The following is a 25,061-nucleotide window of genomic DNA, read 5'->3' as shown; positions in this document are numbered from 1 at the left end:
GATAGGCCGCGGGTGGATGATGCGGCTAAGGGGGAGGTTTATGTGTGCTTTGAAGGCCCACTGGGTGCGCACTTAAAACAGGAGGTCAGGGATCGGATTTGCCAAGGGGAGTACGTGGATATATTTTCGCTGCTTCCCCTGGAGCGTTTCAATCTGGATTTAGCAAAGCGGGAAGGGTCAAAAAGGGAGGAGGAGGAGAAGCGGCGTTATAGACTGATACGGCGCACGTTTGCTAACTGGCTGCAGGCCTTCGCCATTTTGGCCAGCGTGATTGGGGAAAGGGCGCCGGACAGTTGTTCGGCACTTTTTTGTTACTTGGATGCGATTGGGGAGGCGTATAGGGTTTATGGGGGTTCTGGGTGGTTGAGATACAACGAGCAGTTTCGTCAGAGAAAAGCGGTCCGCCAGAGTATGCGGTGGGACCATAAGGACATAGGGTTATGGATGAAGGTAATGGCTCCGGTACGGGCTGGGCAGCCCTTTCGGGGGGAGCAAGGGGGGTCAAGTCAGTCGGGATTTGCAACAGCAGCGGCCAAGGGATTGTGCTTTCTCTTCAATGAGGGAAGTTGCAAATTTGGGCCTAAGTGCAAGTTTAAGCACGAGTGTTCTTCCTGCGGTGGTGGACACGGGGCCAGCCGTTGTTTTAGGGGGGCAAGGCAGAAAGGGAGTGAGGCTGGTGCAAAAGGGCCGGACGCCGGTGCGGCTGGCCGTGATGGCGGGGTACCTAGATAGATACCCGGACAAAGGGGCGGCAGAATTTTTGCGGAATGGGTTTACGGAGGGTTTTAGTATTCCGTCTCGCCCGGCGGAACAGGGGTGTGGGGTCAGGAAGAATTTGCGGTCAGCCTTAGAGCACAAGGAGGTTGTATTGGAGAAGCTGGCTAAGGAGGTAGCGTTGGGTAGGATGGATGGGCCGTTTGGTGACTTGCCGTGGGAGGATTTGAGGGTTTCCCCTTTGGGGGTGGTACCTAAGAAGGAGCCGAACAAGTTTCGGCTTATTCATCACTTGTCTTTCCCAAAGGGGGCGTCGGTCAATGACGGTATTGATCCCGAACTTTGTTCGGTGGTCTATACCTCTTTTGATGCGGCGGTAGGTTGGGTACGTAGGTTGGGACCTGGGGCCTTGTTGGCAAAAACGGACATTGAGGCGGCATTCCATTTGTTGCCTGTTAACCCAGATAGTTTACACTTGTTAGGTTGTTTCTGGGACGGGGGGGATTTTGTGGACAGGTGTTTGCCAATGGGGTGCTCGGTGTCTTGTGCATTCTTTGAAACATTCAGTTCTTTCTTGGAATGGGTAGTTAAGGATGTGTCGGGGTGTGTGTCGCTGATACATTATCTTGATGATTTTTTATGCTTGGGTCCGGCGGAGTCACGAGTTTGTTCATTGTTGTTGTCCACGTTGCAGTATGTTTTTGACTTGTTTGGGGTGCCGTTGGCGGCAGAGAAGACGGTGGGGCCCACGACGGAGTTGAGTTTTTTGGGTATTATTATTGACACAGTTAAGATGGAGTGTCGGTTGCCTGAGGAGAAGGTTCAGGACCTGAGGGGGGTGGTAGGTAGTGCACTGAGGGCGCCTTAGATTCGCCTGCGAGATTTGCAGTCTTTATTGGGCAAGTTGAATTTTGCATGTCGGATTATGCCAATGGGGCGGATATTTTGCAGGAGATTGGAGGCTGCTACCGGGGGGGTGGTCGCCCCACATCATTTTATTTGATTGGGGCGGGAGTTAAAAGGGGATTTGGTGGTTTGGGACAAGTTTTTGAAGGATTTCAATGGCAGGACATTGGTGTTGGGGGAGGTGGTGGATAGCTTTGACTTAGATTTGTATTCAGATGCAGCAGGGGGGGTTGGTTTCGGGGTTTTCTGTAATGGACAGTGGTGTGCGGGTCAGTGGCCAGAGTCTTGGGTGTTGAGGGGTTGGGTCCGCAATGTGGCTTTGCTTGAATTGTTTCCAATCGTTTTGGCAGTGGTGCTCTGGAGGGATAGGTTTCGTGATAGGAAGGTTCGTTTCCATTGCGACAACCTTGGAGTGGTGCAGGCTATTAATGGGTTGACGGCTTCTTCTCCCCCGGTGGTTAAGTTATTGCAGCATTTAGTGTTGTGTTGCTTGGAAATTAATGCTTGGATTGTGGCTGTGCATGTGCCAGGGGTTGATAATGGTGTGGCTGACTCTCTTTCTCGTTTGCAGTGGGAGCGTTTTCGGTAACTCGCCCCGGAGGCGGAGGCGGTCGGGTTGGTGTGTCCGGAGTCCCTGTGGGAGCTCTTGGAGGTACAGTAGCGGGGCTGTTGAGGGAGTCTTTGAGCGCTGGTACATGGGCGGCATACGGTAAGGCCTGGAGTGAGTGGGAGGGGTGGTGTACTGAGCTAGGGGTGGGGGTCGAAGATGGTGAGGTTCCGTTGGTTTTGTTCTTGGGGCATTTAGCTGAACTGGGGAGGTCAGTAGCGCAGGTGAATCGAGTTATGGCAGGTTTGGCTTTTGGTTTTAAGCTTAGAGGCCTACCCGATGTTACAAAAACCTTTTTGGTGAGGCAGGTGTTGAAGGGTTGTAGGAGGGGGAAGCGAATTGCTGATCAGAGACGGCCGGTTTCATTTGCTCTATTATTGAAGATAGGGGAGCAGGTGGGTGTGATTTGTCGGTCAATGAGTGAGGTAAGGTTGTTTAGATTGGCCTTTTCGCTAGCGTTTTTTGGGGCTTTTCGGTTGGGTGAGTTGGTGTGTCCTAGTATTAATAGGGCAGGGAGTTTGTGTTGGGTGGATGTGGATTTGTATGGTGACAGAGTGGTAGTGCGGATACGGGTGTCTAAGACGGATAGGGAAGGTAAGGGGTGTAGCGTGTCACTGTTTGGGGTTCCAGGTTGTGGGTTGTGCCCGGTGCGTTGCTTGAGGGAGTACCGGGAGGGTGTAAGTTTTGGGAATATGGGGCCCATGTTGAGGCATGAGGACGGATAGTTTCTGTCGCGTTTTCAGTTCGTGGCAGAGTTTAAAAAATGTTTGGGGGAGTTGGGAATGGACTCTAAGCTTTTTACGGGTCATTCCTTCAGGATTGGGGCTGCTACGGAGGCGGCGAGGTTAGGTTTGGGCGAGGAGGTGATTAAGAAAATTGGGAGATGGGAATCTTCGCGTTTTAAATCCTATGTTCGTTTGGGAAGTTGGTAAGCTGAGTGATGGCATTAATTTTCTTTGTTTGTATTGCAGGTGCGGTGTTGGTGTGGATTATGGGGCATTCATTTGTTTTCTGGGGTGCGCTGCGGGCTGATGTGCATCCGGATGGGCGTCAGCTGGGTTTCAGCAGGGACGAGGCGGTGCTGCGGTGGCTGGGGAGCAGGGGTATGTTGTGGGGAAGTGTGATGAGGGAGGTGCACCATTTTGTGAGGTTGGATCGAGCCCCAGACATTTTAGTGTTGCATGTCGGGGGTAATGACTTGGGGGTTAGACCGTGTCGGGAGCTTATCAAGGATGTGAAGTTTGACATTTTGAGGTTGTGGTCTTTGTTTCCGGGTATGGTGATTGTCTGGTCCGACATTGTGGCTCGGAAGACAGGGAGGGAGGCGCGTTCGGTGGAGCGGATCAACAAGGCCAGGGTTAAGGTAAATAGGGCTATTGGAAGGTTTATGGCACGGAATGGAGCAGTGGCGGTTCGGCATGCGGATCTGGAGGCGGGGAGCGGTGGTTTTTGGAGGTCGGATGGTGTTCACCTGAATGCGGTGGGCATTGATCTGTGGGCGCTTGGTTTGCAGAATGGAATTGAACGGGCCTTGTGTTTGTGGAGGAACGCGCAGGCTTGAGGGTGGTAGTAGGGTTCAAGCTGCGCGTTGTTGGCGGTGGGAGAAGAAGCTGGTGGTATATGACGGTAGTGGAAATGGGAGGGCCTCAATGGTGGGGCTGGACTCTCATAGTTTCAGGTACTTGGTTAATTGGAGAAGGCATCCATCACTTGGTGTCTCCGAGCTGGTGCTTACGGCTGGAGGCAAGATGGAGTTGCCAGGTTGGCTTCTTGTGGATGGTAACATTTTGGGGCTTCTACGATCTCCCTCGTCAGGGGTTAATGTTAATTTAATGTTATTGTTATTTATGGATGTATTTATTTTATTAATAAAACGGCTGCTGTGGCCGATTTAATCCAAGCAAAGTGTGTGGTGTTTTATTGGGATGGTACTTGGAGGTGGAGAAAGGGGAAGTTATGGAAGGCCCTGAGTAAGTAACCAATAACCCTATCAAGAGAGGCCAGACTAGGACGCCAGGTAAGGGGAGGCCGTCATGATGGGTTTTGGTAGGAAGGGCCTGGGTTGGAGTGAGTTAAACTGGTGGGTAGAGGTGTGGTTAGGGTAATGAAATGGGAGGAGTTAGGGGTTAAATAGAGGTGACCGGCAGGCAGCCGGTGCCATTTTGTGGAAAGCAAACTCCCTCCCTCCCGCCCTAAGGTTTTGGGTGGTGGAATGTACTGGACAGTATTATATGTCGCGGCAGTCGTGGCGGTGGGAGATCATAGAAGCTGGTGGTATATGACGGTAGTGGAAATGGGAGGGCCTCAATGGTGGGGCTGGACTCTCATAGTTTCAGGTACTTGGTTAATTGGAGAAGGCATCCATCACTTGGTGTCTCCGAGCTGGTGCTTACGGCTGGAGGCAAGATGGAGTTGCCAGGTTGGCTTCTTGTGGATGGTAACATTTTGGGGCTTCTACGATCTCCCTCGTCAGGGGTTAATGTTAATTTAATGTTATTGTTATTTATGGATGTATTTATTTTATTAATAAAACGGCTGCTGTGGCCGATTTAATCCAAGCAAAGTGTGTTATTGGGATGGTACTTGGAGGTGGAGAAAGGGGAAGTTATGGAAGGCCCTGAGTAAGTAACCAATAACCCTATCATGTGTGGTGTCCACTCCTGGTTTTGGCTCACAATCACTGGTGGAAATCACTGACCAAACACTGACTGTGTGAATGAAGCCTTAAAATGTGAAAATTCTTGGCGTCATTAAACTCATCTCATGTAGTTGGCTGTCAGTGAGGTTCTTCATATGCATTGCGGCTTTAGGCCTCATGCATTCACTTCAATGGGGCCGCAAAAGATGCGGACAGCACTCTGTGTGCTGTCCGCATCCGTGGCTCCGTTCCGCGGCCCCGCTAAAAAAATATAACATATCCTATTCTTGTCCACGCTTTGCGGACAAGAATAGGCATTTATATTGCCGGCGCAAATTGCGAAAGGCAACACGGGCGGCTTCCATTTTTTGCGGACCCGCGGTTTGCGGACTGCAAAAAAACGGCACGGTCGTGTGCATGAGGCCTTAGCTTGTGAAACCAGCTTTTTTGGATTGAACCCTTAAATGCAAATCTTGCTCTATTACTACAGGCACAGTCATATAAATATCGGAAAAACCCTCCCAATAAGGGTAATTTTCTATTCAGATAGTTGGTTGGGCTGGTATGAGTTAATTTGCATACTCCCCTCCAAGCCTTAGGGTGCCTGTACACAAGTGTAGGGTAAGGTGCAGAAAGTCAGCACAAATATCTGTACGGATTTCTGTGCGCTTCTGTAACAAAAACCGCATGAACAGAGCGGGCGCGATATCCGCCAGGTGCCTTCTGTTTTAAACTGCAGGCACCTGGGACTAATGTAATCGTAATGACCAAGAATAAAAATAATAGGCCAGTTTTAATCCATAGGAAACGGTGTTTAAAAAAAAATGAATATAAAACTGTTGCAGAATTGTTAATTTTTTTATAATTCCACCCCATTTGAAATTTGTTTTTTCCGCTTCCCATTCACATTGTATGCAACTATAAATGGCGCCATTACAAAGTACATCTTGTACTGCAAAAGACAAGCCCTGATACGGCTATGTGAATAAAAAATAAAAATATGCTTGATTCTTTTATTAACCAAATTGCTGTTTTATGCTAAATAGGGTCTCAGTGCACGATTTGGGAATACTTTTTATACTTCTTTTTGCAACCCTTTAAGAATCTCCATTGGGCTGAGACTACATGTACATTTTTTATGTGACGACATCAACAAAATCACAGAAAATGACAGAATGTTGGAAATGAGTGAGTATCAGAAGTTGCAGTTGTCCAGTTCACTTAGCAAATGAAAGGTGAGGTGTGACAAGTTAGAATGGACATCGGGGTCACTCGTTGTTTGATACAATATTGAGACACGGGGTCCATCCTGATAGACAGTATGTGTTAAAGAGTCCAACAACTGCTCCAATATTTATGTCATGTTTTCTTTTTAATTCAGACACAATCTTCAGTCTCCGCAGTCTTTACAGAGAACCTTCTCACGGACCACAGGAGAAAACATCAACAGGCATTACATATATTCTCAGTGTATAGTATATTCTTGAAGAGCGTCTGTCAGCATGATCAACCCTATTAAGTCAGGCATGTTGCCTGGTAGGGTTGATCATGCCATTAATATGATACCTTAGTCTCTTTGTATATAGCAGCATTCCTGAAATATCATTTTTTTTATTATTATGCAAGTAAGTGTACTCTATGTGTTGTGTTTATAGAATGTGTCAGCTTTATAGTTAGTCTGTATATAGGGTAAGTGTATATAGTGTATGAATAAGGTGTAGTGTAATAGTGTGTATATAGGATAACCGTAGTGTATATAGCGTATGTGTGTAGGATAAGTGTAATCTATATAGTGTCTGTATATAGTGTAGTGTATATAGTGTATGCATATGGTAACTTTAATATATGTAGTGTATATATAGGGTAAGTATTGTCTATAAAGTTTCTATATATGGTAAATGTAGTCTACACAGTATGTACATAAGGGAAGTGTAGTCTACATAATGTGTGTATATAAGGAAAGTGTAGTTTACATAGTGTGTGTATATAAGGTAAGTGTAGTCTTGTATATAGTATATCTGCATAGTGTAGTCTATGTAGTATGTATATACTGTAGCATAAATGTAGTATTTATGTTTTGTATATATGATAAGTGTAATCTTTATAACTAGTCTGTATATTAGTTATGTGTAGAGTATATAGTAAATGTATAGTGTATATAGTGTTTGTACAGGGTAAGTGTTGTTTAATTTATATATTATCTGTATATAGGGTATGTGTAGTGTGTGTGTGTATATAAATATATATATATATATTATATGTGGGGTAAGTGCAATGTATATATTGTATGTATAGGATATGTGTAATTTATATAGTTTCTGTATATGGGGTAAGTTTAGTGTATGTATATGACATGTGTAGTCATTATAGTATTACATTTGGTATGTCTAGTGCATATAGTGTGTGTGTGTGTGTATATAGGATAATTAATCAATATTTAGTGTATAAGGTATGTGTACAGTATATAGTGTATGTATAAGGCAAGTAGAATGTATATAGTGTATATTTAGGGTACATGTACTCTATGTAATGTATATATAGAGTAAGAATAGTCTAGTGTATATTTACGGTAAGTGTAGTCTTTATAGTATGTATATCAGGTAAGTGTAATGTAGTATATATATACTGTGCATACATAGGGTAAGTGTGGTGTATATGGTGTATGTGAAAGGTAAGTGTAGTCTATGTATAGGGTAAATGTATGCAGTGTGTATATAGGATCAGTGTAATTCATATAGTGTCTGTATATAGGTTAAGTGTAGTGTATATAGTGTATGATATCACTTCCTGCGTGATATCCATAAAATGTTACACAGTAATAGGAGAAAAGTTCTGTTCTAAAGTTTACATTTTCGAAAAATCTAAGCTTGGCCTCCGCCACATAATGCACCAAAAACAAAAAAGCTTTTCTTCTGCAGTGACTGACTATACAAACATTGCATGGTGTACCAGTTGCAATCAATATTGTTATAACATTACATGGGTTGAATTCTATTTCATATATTAAATTCACATCTGTTTTGTTAGCCCTTTTGCAGTGCTTAATCCCTCCTTGTTTAGGTGGGTCCCTACACTAACACATTATACATATAACAGGATATATTGAGTGTAACTGGTGTTATCACTTGCAGTGTGCTTTTACATTATTTTATATACAGTAGTCAGTTGTTATAGAGAAACACCAATATACTGCTTATCAGTTTGGCTTTTCAAATTAATAGTGCAAATCAGTGTAAATCATGTTATAAAAAAAAAAAGAGTCTTAGTGTAGGGACCTATCTGAATGAGGTCGCCTTGACGTGGCAGATGGGCTCACACAATGTCATCAGATTGTGTGCTAAGAACCTCATAGAGTTTTTGAGCTTCCATATCTTAAGGAATTCATCAGTTGTCCCTCTTGAAGCATAGATACGTTCATAGAGATAGATGGCATCATTTATTTTTATTAAGGCTATGCCATGAGTGGGCAGCACGGTGGCTCACTGGTTGGCACTGGTGCCTTGCAGTACTGGGGTCCTAGGTTCGAATCTGACCAATAACAACATCTGCATGGAGTTTGTATGTTCTCCCTGTGCTTGTGTGGGTTTCCTCCAGTTTCCTCCTACAGTCCAAAGACATACTGATAGGGAACTTAGATTGTGAGCCCCATTAAGGACAGTTGGATGCTAATGTCTGTAAAGAGCTGCGGGATATAGCAGCGCTATATAAGTGCATAAAATAAATAAATAAATTAGGTCTGGGCACCTTGGGAGACTTTTTGAAGAGTAAGAGCAATGAGTAAACACTAGCACTGCCGTCTGGGTAAATGGAGTGGAGGTGAGCTCACACAAAGGACTATGTGTGTGCCCCGTCGCTGCTGGGTTCTATTGTGGGGTTAATTGCCAAAAAACAGCCCACAAAATAGGAGAAGACCTAGTAATGGAAAACAGAAGAAGGAAGAACCCGCGCTGACCTTATTCCTACCTATGGGTATGTTGCTAATGTCACACTGGATATAGTAGACACTGCCCTTATAATTTCTAGTGGCTATTTGTATTACCTCTATTATCGTTAGTTTGCTATCAATTAGAGCATATGTCTGTTCCAAGTACATGCGGTGAATCTAGTACGTTGTTATAATACTGAGATAGTCTGCTGTGGCAGTGATTTTCACTTACTGTTAGTGCCCCGCTCAGTCCGTCCGGCCGGTAGCTTGCGCGCGCACAGAGCAGCCGTTTGTTAGGTTCGTTGTCCTGGAGACCTGCAGTGTGACGTCACACCCGAAGCTACGGAAGCCTCTAGGGTCCACAATTCCTCCGATGCGTTTCGGAATAGACGTATACCTTCCTCAGGGCCGGAGCTGCGCACGCAACACAGAGCAATCTGAAGATAGAACAGGACAAGAGAATAGGATTACCAGCAACTTTTCCACCAACAACAGCGGTCGCTTCAGGAACGGACTGAGCGGGGCACTAACAGTAAGTGAAAATCACTGCCACAGCAGACTATCTCAGTATTATAACAACGTACTAGATTCACCGCATGTACTTGGAACAGACATATGCTCTAATTGATTGCAAACTAACGATAATAGAGGTAATACAAATAGCCACTAGAAATTATAAGGGCAGTGTCTACTATATCCAGTGTGACATTAGCAACATACCCATAGGTAGGAATAAGGTCAGCGCGGGTTCTTCCTTCTTCTACTTTTTGAAGAGTATGGGTTTCTACTGTAAAATACCAGAAATGCATTTTCATTCAGACATAAGGTGCAGCAAATAATGACTGTTGGGCTCCACGTTTACCCCTATCTTATATACAGGGTGGCCCACGAAAAAGTAGCCCACCTCCAGCGATAGTATGACAAGATGAATGAGAAAGTGGATTGTTATTTTTTTAATTACCCACAAGTCACAAAAGATGCTGAAAGTGGTCCCTGTTCCGGTCTATGCATCTTTGGGCACATCGGATTATGTTGGCCGATACTGCTTGCAGCTCTACAGCAGTGATGCTGCAGAAACAAAAATGTCCTGCTCTTTCCAACAAGATGGGACAACATGCCACACCTCACAGGCACGGATTCATGAACTGTTGATGGTGGAGCAAACTGTGAGCAAGGGGTTATGGCCACCACGTTCCTCAGACTTGTCCTCGTGCAATTTTTATCTGTTGGGAAATTCAAAACAGAAAATGTCCGCTAACAATCCACATCCCTGGATGAACTGAAGGAAAATATCACAAACACTATCCGCAACATTACAAGTAGTATCAGCCGACATAATCCGACGTGCCCAAAAATGCATAGATATGAATGGGGACCACTTTCTGCATCGTGTGGCATGTGGGTTATTAAAAAAACAATCCACTTGCTCATTCATTTTGTCATACTATTGCTAGAGACTGTCTACTTTTTCGTGGGCCACCCTGTATTACCCCTTCTCAACATAGAGAAGGGATACATGATGACCTTTCTATGTGTGTCATTCCTATGCAATGACCTATTTGCGTATATTCTCCTACTAGTGACATCACTGTGTGCATTATTGCTATTTTGTGACATAACTGTGTAAATTATCTACAATAGGTACAATAAAGTCACTTCAACTTTTACATTATCCTTGTGCATCAGGGAGACCATAATAATCATAAAATTCATGTACTGGAATTGCTGCAGAAGGTGGTCGTGATAGAGTGGGGCCCAAGTCAATTTTGCTATGAAGCCCCACGGTTACTTGCTATGCCCCTGGAATGTACATTACATATAAAGATTCTGCAAGCAGCTACATTCGGTCAGGGAGCTGTCAGAATGGCTAGAGCTGCTGCACAGATTTAGGGGGTCATTTCCTATACTGAAATACTCCTAAATTAGGCTTATTTCAGGCGCAGATGGCGGGTCAATGTTAGTTGCTGTTTTAGGCGTAGAAAGTGGATGCGCTGAAGTTATAACTTCGGCGGATACCCCGTTAGCTACAGGCTTTTATTATAATAAATGTGCCCCTTAATTTCAACAGAACTTAAAGCGAACCTGTCACCTCACCACCTGGTGGCCAGGGCTGTGGGAGTGCACATAGGCCAGTGCCTTTTCCTATATTGTGTAAGCACGACCACCGCTGCTGGATTACAGGGTGGTCGTAACCATGGAAATGAGCAGTGTATAATGTGACTGGAAAATGAATCAAGCCAGCAAAGGAGGCAATATGAACAATAACAATACATTAGTAATTGCCTTGTATTAAATTTCTCTACATGATAAATGCCATTTGCTGAAGTGAGACAAGTGTTTTTGCCTTTTTTTGCCTTTTTTTTGTTTTGTTTGGATGAATCAATATAAAAGTGTTTTTGTGCTTCAGGGTATTAAACATTGATATTTTTAATTTAACATATATATTGCTATATCACATTTTGAAATTGCTGGACCAATTGATGGGAGGATCATGAAACCAGCCATGGAATGCCCAGTGTATAGGAGTCGAAGACACTCCTTTGTGAGTCCAGAAGACTGAAAAACAACAAAATAGTCTCCCATTTGAAAGGCTGACCTTTCTCCCCTGGCAACTAGAGATGAGTGAATTTTATTTAAAAATTTGATTTGCCGTTTCGCCAAATAAAAAAAATAAAAATTGGTTCGATCCGAATAAATTCCCAGCGAATTACATTAAAAACCTGCTATTTCCTGGCTGCAGAGAGCCTTTATAGTGGTGTAGAACACTGTGCCTTGCAGTTGCACACATATGGAGTCTGCTTTGGTAGTGAAATAATACTGTGATTTCGTATGACATGCAGATGACAGGCGTCACTCTTAGAATCACTGCACACTTCACTTATTTGGGCAGTTACGGGGCCAAAACTGACCAAATAACTCAAGTATGAACTCATCCTTACAGGTCGATGTTAGCGCCAAGACCTGCAAAAATTATATATCATGTCCTATTCTTGTCCGTTTTGCTGACAAGAATAGGCATTTCTATAAAGGACCATCCGTGTTTTGCGGATCCGCAATTTGAGGACCGCAAAACACGGCACGTTTGTGTGAACAAGCCCTTAATCTGAAGATATGCTAACAAATCAGAGGCCTTTGGCTAAAACTTCTCAAAGTGGTATTCCGGTAGGTGAAAATTATCCAGCTCTATCCATTTCTATGGAAGTTCCGGAGATAGGCGAGTACAGTGCTTGGCTATCTCCGGAACACCCACAGAAATGAATGGAGCGGCCGTGCGCTTGTGCGACCGGCCGCGCAGGTCATTTCAGGGGAGCAGCAGGGGGCTTGCCGGGGATACAGGGCCCTGTTCTTGTGATTGGTGGGGGTCCCCACCGGTAGTACCCCCACCAACCTGATCTGATAACTTTTTCCTACCGCAATACCCTTTTAAAGGTATATAACTAAATTAGTACATACTGTATATCAACTAATGATTTAATACCTTGTGCAATCCATCTCTAAAAGGAGATGTTAGGATTATTATGCCTAATGTAGTTGTATATCTGATAATTCCAGTCTGGCTCAACATCTTCCTCCGTGAGTCAGCCTCCACACACTAAAGTGGTTTTCTGGGAGTTTTATACTGATGTCCTATCCTCTGGATAGGTCATCAATATCTGATCGGTGGTGGTCTGACATCCGGGACCCTCACTGATCAGCTGTTTGAGAATGCAACAGACCTTCTCACGGTTTACCAATCAGAGCGCTGTACATTGTATAGAGCTGCGCCTAGTCCATGTGACCAATGAATGTGATGTCACATGGCCTAGGGAAAGCTGAGAGAAAGCTGTGGCACTACTGCCTTCTCAAACAGCTGATTGGCGGGGGTCCCGGGTGTAGTGATGGACGAACATCGGCCGGGACGGTTCGCGAAACCGCAAGTTCGCGCAGGGCCCCATTCACTTTAAAGGCACGCGAAGCTTGAATACCTCACAAATAGTCCCACAACATGGACAGTGACTTATCTCCACTCTCTAGTATTCTATAAAATAAAATACAAAATGAAAAAATGTTATTATTGTGTGTTTGGAAGCATGTGCCATGTATTGCCATTGTAGAACATGTCCTATTCTTGTCCGTTTGGGGACAAGGATTGGAAATTTCTACAGAAGTTAAAAAATAAAGGTCCGGCTTTTAGCGTATCCGCCATTTACAGACAATAAAACACTTACGACTGTGTACATGAGCCCTAATATGTATATTTACTCATATTCCTATGTAGGCCTACAGCCTGTCCACCTCATGCTGTGAGTAGAGACTTTATCTCTAGACCTCCATACATTTCCATGGGATTAAGTGATTTGCTTGTGTGAAGATTGGTGCTTATCTTATTAAACAATACCACAATGGCCCAGTTGACCCAACATCTGGTATTAGCATAATTGAATTGGATCGAAAAATTTATGTTCCTATCACCACACAGCCTCCCAGATTCAGCGGAGCCGAAAGTCATCCTTTATCAAATACAGAAGGATCAGAACAATACGGGATACAACTCACACAATAAGATATATAATACACGCTACAAGATTGGCCGTCTATCTATAGCAGGTCCGATTCTACCTAAGCCCCACTAAAGTGAAAGGAGAGAGCAGCACAACGTCGGCCACTTCCTCCTTTTCTGGCTGTGTGTGACAGGGTCTCTTTCTTGGAAATGTTACTGCAGATTTTGCTGACATTCCACAGTGGATTTCGGTGCGGATTTACCAAAGATCTAACCCTACGCATTGCAAACGGTGAAATATACAGTGGAAATCTGTAGCATAAATTAAACCAATCAGATTCTATCTTTTATTTTGGACAGCCCCTTTGGAAAATGAAATGAGGAATCTGATTGGTTGCTATGGGCAACTAAGCCAGTTCTACTTTACACCAGTTTGATAAATGACCCCCTTAATTCTTCTCTGTACCAATCCTGATTCCTATTCGTTTTGAATGTGTACTCTTTGTGGAAGCTTCCATGCTGATTTTTTTTAGATGAGATATTGGTCATTTCAAAGACAATGTATAAGAAACTGGTTATACTAAAATCTTGTTAATGTGATAGTTTGGTAGATCGCTACTTTTTGGCACCAAGAGAAAAGTCCACTGGAATCTGTGTAAATTCAGATGTAGCAAATGGACTTGAGGGCATGGGTGTGCATATTACACCTTAAATCTGTCATTAGACTCCCTAATAAGCCCCTGTAGTAACTATGGCAACTGTGCTGCTGATGTCATAGATGCATAAGTCTATGACATAAAGAACCCACAGATGAAGGTCCCCTAACAGAAGGACAAACGGCCATTTGCAGAGCAATGCTTGATGTGTCTGGAGACCTGGAGCTTCACCATCTGTAGAGGGAGGAAGGGGACGCCCGCCTAGCGTGCATGCAGCATCCTCCCTGTTTTTTAAAGGGCAAGGTTTTTGAAAGGTGGGTACATTGCTTCAAAATACAGGGATGGTAGGGAAGACAAAGAATTTGAGCCATAATTTCGGAGAGACAGCTACTACTTTGCTCCTGCGGCAGGTGCTGTGGTATTCTAACATGACCTCTCCACTGTGGTGAACTAAATAGGAGGCTGCTCCCCCCGATTCACAGAAGCGATTTTGCCCCTGGAAGAGAAGCTTATGTTGAGCTTTACTATATAAGAGTATCTTGAACTGTGCATTGGCCTCTTTTAACTGGGTTATATTTTGCTCATTATGATGAGCAGTCGATACACCCTGTAATCTCCTAATTGTCTCTCTGTCAACTGTTGTTCCCTTTGACGAAGTTCAACCCTATACCGGTTAATTTTAGAGAAGTATATGCCCCTTATATGGGCCTTCAGTGCATCCCACACATAATGAATATGTGTCGAACCTACATTGATGCCCCAGAATTCCTGTATTTCATGGTCTATCTGACCCTGCTCCCCTATCACATGCAGCCAGTGCGAGTTCAATTTAAAAGTTCTGCCTGAGGCTGGAGAATCCACCTCTCTGAGCGAGATCAGGACTGGAGAATGATCTGATATTCCATGAGGTTCATATTTCATTTTCAAAATTTGATGACACAGATCGCGACTTGCAAAGGCCAGATCAATACGGGACATTGACCCATAGGACTGGCTAAAGCAAGAATAAATTCTCCTGTTGCCATAGAGGTGGCGCCAGATATCCACCAGCGCCAGCTCCTGGCAGGCAGAGCTCAAAGGAAATCCAGTCCGACCTCGCCCAGAAGAGGTAGAAAAACGATCCAACCCAGGATCAGGTACAGATTTAAAATCTCTGGCTACTAGTAACGGACACGGGTTTTTTGTAGCAAGATATTTAGATAATAGAGAAAAAACTGTTGATTTATATGGTGGAGGAATATAGATGAACGCCATTATAATCTCCTGCCCTTTCCAATACCCATGCAAGAAGACAAATCTCCCTTCTTTATCAATCATGTTATCCACCGGTAGAAATTCCATCCCACTGTGAATGTAAACACTAACTCCTCTTGCATAAGAGGAGAAGTAAGCATGGTATTCAAAAGAAGCCCATTTTCTTTTCAATTTATAGAGCCTGCCTACTGTTTTATGGGTTTCTAATAATACAACAATTGCCGGCAAATGACGGGCCACCTGATCAAACACCACCGTCCTCTTCACCCTGTCTCCCAACCCTATCACATTCCATAATAGAATATTACGTGGCATAGGCAGTAAATAACTGGCAATCCTGGTCCCCCATCTAGGAGAGAGACACATAAGCCTATAAAGCGAGTGACGACAGCCAATCCCTCCCTTATACCCACCCCCAAAATACCCCCTCCATGGTTGATAAGGAAAAGCACCTTACCCATCAACCTCTTCCAATCCACCAAACCTCCCCCCCCAACTACTTTTCCCTCTAGCCTCCCTCCTCCGCACAGCCATATTTTCTTTATAACCCGACTGTGTCCAGCCATTGAACGGCATCCGCCTGTGTAAAGAAAAAACGGACCAAATCATTGTGAACCACCCTCAATTTGGCTGGGTACATCATTGAGTACCTAATGTTAGCTGCAGCTAATCTTTTTTTTTACATCAAAGAAACATCTTCTTTTAATTTGGGTCTCAAAGAAACATCTTCTTTTAATCTGGGTATATTGATATCAAATTACCATCAAAGTATGTGTCTAATACTTCTCTTTTACGTCTAAGTACCCAGTCCCGGTCCTTGGAGCAAACTAGTTTCGCCAGGATTGCCCCAGAAGGAGCCCCTGGAGGAGGCTTCTTGGAGGGGATTCTGTGGGCCCTTTCAAAGCAGAAAGTAGATACATCATAATCTGGCCCTAGATTATCAACCAACCATTTTTGGATAAAATAATGCTGGGTTATCCTGTTCTGTCCCTTCTGGAAAACCTACTAATCGCAAGTTATATCTATGGGACCTATCTTCCAGATCTATCAGTTTCCCTCTAAGCCAGGAGCGGTCTGCATCTACCTCTTCCAATCTCTTTTTTAATAGTCTGGTCTCTGAAGTGGCAAAGTCCACTGCAGATTCCAGTTCCTTCACCTTCACTCCTAGTTTAGCCATCTCATCTCTGATTATCGTGATATCCCCTTGTACTGCTGAGAGGGACAAGGCCATCTCTGCGACAGAGGTGTTGGTAACATTTACTACTCCCAATATATCCGAGAGTTTATTATTAATACTCTCAAAACCTTCGTTCTGGGAGATACTAGCCTTTATAGTACCCAGCTCTGTCCGGTCCGTATTAACCACTCCCTGCTCAGCCTGTAGGACAGATCTTTGCACACCTCCCCTGGTTTTAGGTGGAGGGGACTTCAAAAATTTGTCTATGCGAGCCTGGGGGCTTCCCCCCTGACCACCTTTCGGCGAGGACATCCCTCCTGATTTACGGTATTTAGGCAGCATTTTAAGGGGCTCCGTACACACAGTTTACACGGGGGAAAAAACAATATTAAAGCCTGCCAATATAACACACAGAGGGATCTCCAAAACCAGATCCACTGGCTGTCCGGATCGGGAAAGGGAGAACCCCCACGTCAACTATAAGACCCAGACACCCTACTTCAAAATCATATAAACACGAATGGCGCACACATAGATTAAACACAGGTGAATGTTGAATACATATAGAAGGGAGTGATAAACCAAGCTCTGCTGGCATGGGTCTGGCAGAACAAAGGGAAGGTACGTGTCACCGAGGTTCCTGGCCTCGGTGAAATAAGAACCGGTAATTTTCTGTGTCAGCGGCAGCTAGTGTTCGCTGACACTGGGTTACTTAGTGTGGCTGTAAAGCCAATCTGGGCCGGTTCTTATTGGGAGCAGCCAAAGAGCAGGGTGGGTGGCTGTTCCCCACGTCCAGGCCAGGTCGATACCCTCTCACCAGCCTCCCGTGGTTATGCAGGTGTTCACCCTCACGAGCTTGAACAAAGGGGGGGGATATGTGAGAGAGTGACAGGTCTCACTCAGGATAGAGGCAAGGAAGGGGTGGATAGTGCGGTCCACACCCCTGTTCCACCACAGGTGAGAGAAGCTGGAGGTAATCAGCTTGGCATAAGGCACCTCCCAGAGTGTCAGAAAGGGGGTAGTGTGTTACCTGTGGACAGAGGCCTGGAGGTTCTGTCTGTGTGGTCTCAGCTGGGCTAGGCTGAGGGACCACAAGGCTGGGAGATAGCCTGGAGTTGGAGGACGCAGCGACGCCTGGGAGGGTCGCAGGGCCATAGTCAGGCAGACCTCTGAGCCCCAATCCCCCACAAGAAATACTGAACTGTAGACAGTGGGCGTACTGTGCTCTGTACAGCCAGGAGGCTGTGGGACATTGGCTGACAAAGCCGCATGAGTTCACAGGGTGTGAACTGGGACCTAGGTGAGTCAGGAAACTTTATGTTTAGTTAGAGCCTGGACGGGCGAGTGTTTATTATTTTATGTGGATGTCACATGTGTTAGGTGAAGCTGCGACTTCATGATGACCTGTATTGGTTGGAGTGTGACAATAAATACACTGTTTGGACCTGAAACCTGGTGTCCTAAAGGCGTATCTGTGAGAATGACCCCCGGTGAAGAGCTAACCCCCTACAATTGGAGGAGGATGCGGGCTGGTGTCCCTGCTGATAAGTAAAAGTGCTGGAAGCCTGCTAGTTTGCAGAGCAGAGACTGCTGGTGTTAAACTGGACATTTTTTTTTCTGTGGTGCAAACCGTGCAGGATTTAATGGGCCAGAAGCCCAGTACAAGAGACTGAGCAGTGGAAATGGCTGCAAAATGGTATAACCTGTGGGAGAAATCCTGCGAGTTAGTGATCGGCGGAATCCCGCTGGTGGTCATTCTAGACTCCCGCCAGCAAGTGTCTCGGGTCCTGCCTGAAATTCTGGACTTTGTAACAAGGGGGCCAGAGACAAAAACTACGGTGTCACTGACCTTTGTGACGGACTATGGCTCTGTGCAATGGGAGCTGTTAAAATGTGAGACACTGGAAGTGGAATTTGTACTGGGCAAGGACTTTCCATTGTTTGGGCAGTTGTGGATTGGGGTTCCTGATAAAAGGCAAAGATATGCCGTTGCCAAGGGCAACCGTCGGGAAGACAAAGAGGTGGAGACTGATGCGGTTCTCAGGAGTGCATATCTTCCCTGCGACTGTGTCCGGAGTCCTAGAGAGGGAGTGCGGAGGTGCAGTAAAGCTGTTGCTAGGAGCAACCACAACCTTGATGAGTCCACGGGAGAGAATGTCACTGCTTTACCAGAATGGTTGATTACAAAGGGTAAGACTGTTCCTGTTATTAACTATGTAGCAGACCCAGTGACAGTGAGCCGGCGGCAGAGGATGCCTGTTGTGCCGGTAGGTGATAAGTCACACAGAGAAAAAACTGTGTCTGAACAGGCGGATAAGCCTGCTGTGATTGCTCCCTCGCAGAAATCTACAGGGGAGAAGGTTTCTGTGTTACCTCAGTTGCCCATGACCAAAGCTAGTTTTGGGATGACAAGGATCCGGGATCCCATGCTAGCCCGGGTAAGAGATAGCACAATATTGAAACTTGGGACTGGTAAAATATTAAAGGTGCTGGACAGTCGTGCGGATAAGGACTATCCGCTGATTTTCACTGAGCGTGAGACTCCAATGAGAACAGAGACTGATGAATTTGATGTTACAGATACGCTCATGCATGAGGGAGAGTTGGGCCGTGATATCGGTTTGTTGCTGTGGGGTAAGGTAGACACTTCTGCAGATAGTGACGAAACTCCTGCAGAACCTGTACCTGTCCCTTTAAGTGAAGGTCTAAGGGAGCTGCACTTTGACCTGCATGGGGAAAGAATATTGACCATTGGAAACAATGGTGCTGGTCAAGTACAAAGTGATGGTGACAAAAGTGCGGAAATGCATAAGGAAAATATGATGTCATATGAAATATGTGGTGACAGTGATATAACTTTTCCGTTGCAGGTTGTGGTCAGGGGAGAAGCGCCCCCTGGTGGTAAAAATGTAAATGATGATGAAACTTTATTTTCTGCATCTGCTATGTTTCATGAAGCGCGATATGACGTAATCAAAAGGTTTGAAGACATGCATATAAGTAGTGTGGAGCAAAGCCCAGCTCCAGCTCAGTGTTTGAAGGTGCAGGAAAATATGATGGGGCTAGAGGGTGTACCGCACGTACCAGAGGTGGAAATGCAGTCTCCACAATGTTGGTTGGTTACTAAGGAAGTGTCCCAGGTGGGGATTAGCTCATCTGTGCCCCTAGAGGTCAGAATTAATAATAACACGAGCGGTATAGGTGATGTATGTGCTGTGACCGGTAGCAACCCAGAGAGTGAAGCTACCATGTCAAGGTCCTGTGAAACAAAGGTGGTTACTAGTAGCGACCAGACAGTTCTATTTGACGAGATGGGAATTAAGTCGGGTGACATCAGCCTAGGGTCTGACGCCCATATCCAGACAGTTGTAGATGACCTGACACGACAGTACAACTGCAAACAGGAGGATGATCTCTCTCTCTCCTCACGCTCCCTAGAAACGTTAGAGATGGGACTAGCTGTCTTCACAGAGCAACTGAAGAAAATTTCAGAAAGGGCAAAGAAAGAGAATGGTGATACTCCTACATCTGCTGCAGCAGAGCCGAGCAAGGAGCAGCTGGAACCGGAGGCCCAAAAGCGGGGCACTTCCCACAAGCTTGTGCAAAAAGCTGAAAAGAAACTGCTGGAAAACATGGAGTTGGTGGTTCAGCGCCTGGAGAAACAGCGTTTGACATACAAAAAGGTGGAGAAAACCAAGAACAAACTTCGGCGAGGATTGGATGATCTGATGGTGGACCTGGACCACCAGAAGCAAGTTATGTCTAATCCAGCGAAGAAACAGGAGAAGTGTGACTGGCTCCTAGCTGAAGAGAAATACATCTCGGCTCGATATGGTGAAAAACGTGACCAAACAGAGACTGATGCTTGGGAAAAGGAGACCAAGGCCCTCTCCTTGGCTAAAGCCCTGAAAAAAGTGCTTGAGGAGCATGCTGAATTGGAGAGGCTGAACAAGCAACTCAGAGCAGAGACTGAAAATCTCATGCGCTTAAAAGATGAGTTGGAGAAATCTAAGTGTGCTCTCAAACAGCAGGTGGAAGGTGAGAAAGGAGAGTTCTCTGGAAGATGTCAAGAAGCCAGAGCCTGTTAAAAATAGGACTGGAGAGAGTGGCACTGTGGTGCTGGCTGTGGCAGAGAAGATGGAAGATGCTTCTGCTAAACCAGATGATGGGGCTGATGTGGATTCCGAAGACCACAGACCCGTGGTAGCATGTAGCCTAGGCCTGGAAGACGTCCCCTCTGCATACAAGGCCTTTCAAATAGCCAGCAGGCTGCTGGGGAAGAAGTACGAGGAGGTGAACGATCAGTTTTCGGATCCGGGTTGTAACGGACCGTTTCAGCAGACAAGGGGTTAAAATCCGTTTAGGCGATAAGCCCCTTTCTGAGAGACAGGCACAGCTACTGCAGGACACCAAATTCCCGAACTGGATACAAAGTAGCACTCCAAACTGGAACCTCACGAATAGCTGCTAGCAGACGAACAGGAAAAGCATACAATCCTGGCAATCGGTCTTCTAACAGCATACAGTGAATCCCCCCAATAACGAGACAAGGCTCCGTGTTGAGGGTCAAACAGTGGTCTGACTGTACTTCACGTACAGCCTCTTTTATTCTTAAACCACAAACATAGTACTGCCCACAGGGGTTTGAAATACAACCAATCAGTAATTAACAACACATACAACGTAACTACAGCAACCAATCGTTCACGCCCCCAGAGGACCAGAATGAAGACTGTGACATAGGACAACATATCCCCACAATGCATCATGGTCTCCTCCCCTCTGTCTGAAGACAACCTGAGGAGCAATCCAATTATCTCTCGGAACAAAGGGAGATCGCCAATACACATGTAGATACAACAGGACAGACATCACCATTTAAACACACAATGGGACAATGGCACAATAGAAACACACCCAGTATTTTCCTCCCAAGCTGACAAGTTACAATTATTATAGATTGTTACAACTTTGTGAGTTTACGTTGGCCATACATATAACTTACATTAATTCAAACAGTATAACGTGGGGACAAACCTATCCAAAATTCACTTGAATCGGTTCAGGGGTTTAAAAGTTTGTATATGGCCCATAATCCTGGGGCAAGAGGCCAGCAGCCAGTCCTTTTCAAAAACCAGTGGCGAGGTCGGTTTCGCCACACATCTCCCCCCCCCAGGGAAGACTAACCAGATACCTGACCTCACGCCGGTCGGTACCTGAGTTAGTCTGGCAGCCCACCCACAACCAAATACTGGACCTGTTGACTTTAGTAGCCTGTCTCTGTCCAGTGAGTCCACCAAGGTTAAGTTGGAAGCTGGTACTCCCGGTCTCTGTGTTGCTCCCTGGCTTGGAGTGGAGGTTGCTTTGTGGGCAGGGATCAGCGGTACTCTGCCCTGGTGCCAGCGCTACCACGGAAGAAGCCTGGTTGGAGCCTGGTTGTTGGAGGGGGAGACCGACTGTCTCTACCCCCTGTGTTGTAAGTGCAGAGACCACGGTCCCATCTGTACTGTTGTGGGGCTTACTGTCTCCCCCTGGTGCGTTAAGCTGCCACTGGGGAGAGGCGGTAACGAGCTCTTCTCCCATACATACTTCCAGCCGCTGGGGAGGGCGACCGACCGTCTCCGCTCCCAATACAGTGTCCTGCTGCTGGGGAAAGGAGACTGGGCTCTCTATTCCCTGCTGGACACTCTGCCGCTGGGGGACAGGACCGACTGTCTCTGCCCCCTGTAACTCCGCCTGCCGCTGGGGAATGGAGACTGGGCTCCCAATTCCCAAAAAATCATGCTGCTGCTGGGGGGCAGGAACAACTACCTCTGCCCCCTGTAACTCCGCCTGCCGCTGGGGAGGGAGGACGCTGCTCTCCTCTCCCTGCATTTCACACTGCCTTCCCGGCATATCACTCTGCTGCTGGGGGGCAGGAACAACTACCTCTGCCCCCTGAAACTCAGCCTGCCACTGGGGAGGGAGGGCGCTGCTCTGCTCTCCCTGCACTTCACACTGCCGCTGGGGAATGGAGACTGGGCTCCCAATTCCCTGCAGGACCGGTGGAGAGACCTCGGTCCCATCTCTACCGGCCACTTGGCGTCCCTCCCAGTAACACTCTACAATATCTGCCCAGCTGAATGGGTCTGGATCTGGGTCTGTCACCTTACCGTCCTGCTGAGCCTTCTCAATGGAGTGGAAGAGATCTCGGTAGTCCTGCTCCAGTTCCCACTCCAGGGTTGCTAGGTGAGCCAGGTCTTGCTCTACCTCATGGGGGTCATCCCACTCATGCCTAGCCTCCCTCTCATAAAAAATGTCCTGAAGTCTGGACTGTGCAGGGCTCCCGAAGTCAGGCTCTGCAAAGGACTCCCATAACAAGCCAGGACCATAAAACTCCTCTCCCTCTGGCTTGTCATGTTCGGCTGTCCAGGGTATATACTGTGCCATATACCACCAAAGCGCCTGGTAGGCATCCTCCAGCCATAGCTCCTGCCATACCCGGTGCTCTAGTTCCTTCACCCATTCCTCCAGGGGCTGCTCTCCCAGGAAGGGCATCCGCAGGGCCACTTGCTTCTGCAACCGCTGCTCTTCACTGGGGAGACTCTCACCCCGCTGGTATTGTAGATTATCCAGGGCCTGGTACCAGATGTCTTTCCTTAATGCATCCCGGCCATCCAGGTCCTCCTCCTCGTATAACACTGCTGGTTCCATCCTGCTGCTGTCAGGGACGCTGTACTGGGACATGCGTTGTCCTTAAATTGTAGAATCCACAGAAATGGTGTCTCCTGTAGCTGTCCTTCTGGCTGTAGGAACGATCCCGCTGCTTGCCACCAATGTAACGGACCGTTTCAGCAGACAAGGGGTTAAAATCCGTTTAGGCGATAAGCCCCTTTCTGAGAGACAGGCACAGCTACTGCAGGACACCAAATTCCCGAACTGGATACAAAATAGCACTCCAAACTGGAACCTCACGAATAGCTGCTAGCAGACGAACAGGAAAAGCATACAATCCTGGCAATCGGTCTTCTAACAGCATACAGTGAATCCCCCCAATAACGAGACAAGGCTCCGTGTTGAGGGTCAAACAGTGGTCTGACTGTACTTCACGTACAGCCTCTTTTATTCTTAAACCACAAACATAGTACTGCCCACAGGGGTTTGAAATACAACCAATCAGTAATTAACAACACATACAATGTAACTACAGCAACCAATCGTTCACGCCCCCAGAGGACCAGAATGAAGACTGTGACATAGGACAACATATCCCCACAATGCATCATGGTCTCCTCCCCTCTGTCTGGAGACAACCTGAGGAGCAATCCAATTATCTCTCAGAACAAAGGGTATATCGCCAATACACATGTAGATACAACAGGACAGACATCACCATTTAAACACACAATGGGACAATGGCACAATAGTAACACACCCAGCATTTTCCTCCCAAGCTGACAAGTTACAATTATTATAGATTGTTACAACTTTGTGAGTTTACGTTGGCCATACATATAACTTACATTAATTCAAACAGTATAACGTGGGGACAAACCTATCCAAAATTCACTTGAATCGGTTCAGGGGTTTAAAAGTTAGTATATGGCCCATAATCCTGGGGCAAGAGGCCAGCAGCCAGTCCTCTCCAAAAACCAGTGGCGAGGTCGGTTTCGCCACACGGGTTATTACAATGGGCTGTATCTCCTGACTCCTCCACAAAATGAGAACAGGGTCCTGGGTGAGCCTCTGGAGAAAATGACAGAAGACGAGGAGTCTGCTGAAGACCCTGGTGCCTCCTGCCTCAATGAGAAAGAGGGGGAGGGGTTAACAGGGCAAGTGTATGGTGCCATGTCCGAGAAGGATGAGAAGGCGGTCAAAGAGACTGGAGACTTCAAGAAGACAAAGACTGAAAAAGTTAAGGCCGATATGTTGGTTGACATGAAGTCCCCAGGTTCTACAGAGACCAAAGTTAAGCCAAAGGGAGCCGCGGCCGAAGTGGAAAAAGCCACTAAAGTAGCAGAGGTCTCTAAAACTGCCATAGTAGCTGGAGTAACTACTGTTGGAAAGAAGGAAGAAGTGACCCAGATGCACGTAAAAGAAGCGAGTAGGGGCAAGCATGCTCTGCTGAAGGAGCCCTGCAAAGCAAAGGAGAAAGTGTCGGGATATGACCATGACTGGGAACAGTTCAGGCAAGAGCTGCAGCAGTCCAAGAAAGGACGTGAGGCGCATGTACAGGAGCCAGAGGATCTAAAAAGAGAGAGAGATCAAAATATACGACAGCGCATCATCATCACTCGGGAAAGAGTAAGAAAAGAGTATCTGGCCATGAGATGGGCACATGAGGCCTTTAGGCAGTTTCGGTTAGGCAAGATGTTGTTTTTGGTGATAAACCAAGCTCTGCTGGCATGGGTCTGGCAGATCAAAGGGAAGGTACGTGTCACCGAGGTTCCTGGCCTCGGTGAAATAAGAACCAGTAATTTTCTGTGTCAGCGGCAGCTAGTGCTCGCTGACACTGGGTTACTTAGTGTGGCTGTAAAGCCAATCTGGGCCGGTTCTTATTGGGAGCAGCCAAAGAGCAGGGTGGGTGGCTGTTCCCCACGTCCAGGCCAGGTCGATACCCTTTCACCAGCCTCCCGTGGTTATGCAGGTGTTCACCCTCACGGGCTTGAACAAAGGGGGGGGGGGATATGTGAGAGAGTGACAGGTCTCACTCAGGTTAGAGGCA

The sequence above is a fragment of the Bufo bufo genome, chromosome 5 (genome assembly GCF_905171765.1).
Source record: "Bufo bufo chromosome 5, aBufBuf1.1, whole genome shotgun sequence".
Classification (NCBI taxonomy): Eukaryota; Metazoa; Chordata; class Amphibia; order Anura; family Bufonidae; genus Bufo; species Bufo bufo.
The sequence above is the reverse complement of the archived record's forward strand: the minus strand, read 5'-3'. Positions refer to the sequence as shown.